Genomic DNA, 3148 nt, shown 5'->3' on the forward strand with positions numbered 1-3148 from the left:
TTAGTTTATTGTCTTCAACTTCACCAGTATTATGGCACTGCTGGAGTTTTCAGGGTGGATTTTAGACGTTGCATCGCCCAAGCAACACTAAAGGTACTGTTTATTATATGGACAGGCCCTAATACCAACTGTACTCGTGGCTGGCCTCGCGGATGCGTCCATCAATTTCCGAGAATATTGAAGCTCATTTGACCAGCAATACACTGAATCAGCTTCGAACCACAGCTTCGGTTTTCATAGACCAGGCCATCAACCATTAGTCAAGGAATACATATTTTGGTTCACTGTCTCATTGAATGAATACATTCGGTACTGACACTTGCAGACTGACGCATGAGCCCTTTAGAAACACGTATTGCGATGATACTAACAGTTTTGTCCCGTAATGTTCATCCTGGAAACATCTAGCTTGTACCATTTTCGGACGTTTTAACCGCTTGTGTGTGCGTGTAACCTTCTACGAGTTCTGCGATGTCAACTTGTGTTTTCGGAGCATCTTCTCTTTGATACCCTGCGGAAATCCTCATTCGTCGAATCCTCAAGAACAGACGACTTGTGTAACTAGTACAAAGTGTTGTTTGTCTCCACTGTTCGATTTATCGAGGCATGGGTATTGTGATGACTTAGACCCACCACAGTAACCCTAACGTGCCGGAAGCGTAGAGATGACAGTGAATTCAGCCACGATCCCGGGTTTATTGTCGACATGGTCACTGTGCTTGATAACTGGTTTTCAAACATCCTGTCATAAATTTAACGGATCACCAGTTTTAACAGGCAACAAGAGCTAGATCTAGAGTACACTAGTATCTAACTCAGTGCAATAGTCTTGCACCAATGATTAGAAACAAGAATAATTGATAATCTGTTTGAAAATGTGTTTCCTTTTACGTATTTACTACTAGCTCGGCCTTGGCAACAACTCATTTGTTTCTCCACGGAACAAATCGGAATCCAGATGAACCATATAACGAAATAGCCGAAATACTTCAAACGTGATCAGTCATAGCTAATTAGATCTCAAGCTAAGAGGTTAGGTGTACTCGAGTCTATCAAGGGCATCATTTTTCACATCTACTATTTTTTAATTGCATTGGTTTTCTATGAGAATGCTGTCCAGGCGTGCCACCCCATCAAAATACCAGGTCCTTCTACACAGTATTTTTTCAAACTGTTCAGTAAGATTGTTGGAGAAGGATCTATTAGTGCACAGTTGGTGACAGCCATAATACAAACCAGAAGGTGTATGTGCACTAATGGAAGTATGGTTGCGACACGTATAAAAATAAATACAGTGCGAGAATGGGAGCAAGTCAAAAAGGGAACTTATCGTATATGAGATTCCCTTGGTGGAAGTCCGGACGGCGGGAACGTTTTTCTGCGCAGTTAGACTGCTACACGTACTCCATGGTTGTCCGTGGACTTGTGGAGAGGTTGATGTCCTGCTCCCTGCGCGCGCGCGAGTCTGTGTGTCCTGACTGGGTTCGGTTTCCCTTTATGTAGGTCCCAGTGCGTGTTCGTGGGCGCGTCGGCACATGAGTAGTTGCTACGCTGACTAGGCGGTGCAGACAATCGATGTCCGATGAGTCAGCTTAATGCGTCGTGTCTGTGAGCGACTGAGTTGAACAGTCAAGTATGTGGGTGACTGGATCGCTACAGATCTCCGAAAGCGTCACACAGAATTTGGTCGTCTGAACGAAACTACAAGCCTCTTCCCCATTTCCGTGTTACTGTATTGGCTCGAAATTCTTTTCAAATATCTTATGGTTGTTGCGCAGATTTTGTCTCGGGTGCTCTCTCATCAGTGTTATTGTTTTCCTCAAGAAAACAAATAAGTTTTAACCAGCTGCCTACTGACATCGCATCTACGGGAGCGCTGTGCGAGAGACATTTTTCAGGGGGAAAGGGGATTAAGAATGTTGTTCTATAATTGTAAGTGCAGCTACTTCTGTAGTGCTTTGGACAGATGAATCACCAGTGGTTTACTGGAGACGTATTTATTCTGTCATCGCTGTACAAAGCGGTAGGAATTCGTGAAGAAAATCCGCATGAACCTGATCAAAACTTGAATTGCAAAGGATGGGGGGCCATTTTTTGGAAATTTCGTGAAATCAAACGCTGTCTCAGCACCGGTCGATTACACTTTACCCGATAGTCTAGTTTCTTTCCAGTGGGTGATGATTTCCAATTATCCATCGCTAAGCCCAATTCTTTCAAGATGCTGCGTACGGGGCTGTCCATGGACCCACGTATGACATCGCTTTGACGCTACCACGACCATCATACGCAATCTGACGGCTTGTGCGTAGTTCAGCATATTTTGGCTATCTCCCGACCGAGCTTGTTACATGCACCAAGAAGCTCATCTCAATCCACTGAATTTGTGCCGGAACTTCAATGCACTGACCACTGTTGAACGGTCTGCTTTTGCTGCCCATAAAACAGCTACTTACTCCCATGGAACGTTGGTTGGCTAAGTACGGTAGTGAAGATATAACCCCACCTTTCAGGCGATACACTGTGTGCTTACTATCACAGAAGAATCCAGCAACCAAGCTACCTATGATGAATTCCTTGGGTTAGCTAGAATGACAGGAAACATTTTCCTACAGAGGTTTCCAATGGCTGCTCCATTTTATTTTTGCGCGGACGACATAATTATTACTCGTGTATTTATTTAAAATATTTTCAAATCTAAAACACGTGAAGGGACCGACTTTCTACAAAACGGTCTATTTTTCAGAAAAATATCATGCCAAAACGTGACAGCCACAAAAATAAAAAATACCGCGCCAAAAATAGAGCATGTATGCAAACAAACAAATTTGAGCAAAACCCAGAAGTGTCTGGGGTGGTAAATATGTATCGAGTAAGTGCCGCCAGATGTTTAATCTTTATGTAATTATTTTCTTTCATACTATGAATTCAGCACAATTTCGGGTGTGCTTCTAGGACTCGGCAGATGTTATGGCACGCAAATTTATTTGAGAACAGTGTCGTGGCAAAGTCGCCAGCGCCGCTGGCTATTCGCACAATGAGATTGATTTCTCGAAATCTACGGCATTTTCAGACTTGCCACTTCATAGTGTAGAATGTCTATGTATAAGGTACATGCTCCTGTATTATTGAAAATCCTTTACTATGGCGA

The sequence above is a fragment of the Opisthorchis viverrini genome (assembly GCF_000715545.1).
Source record: "Opisthorchis viverrini unplaced genomic scaffold opera_v5_395, whole genome shotgun sequence".
Classification (NCBI taxonomy): domain Eukaryota; kingdom Metazoa; phylum Platyhelminthes; class Trematoda; order Opisthorchiida; family Opisthorchiidae; genus Opisthorchis; species Opisthorchis viverrini.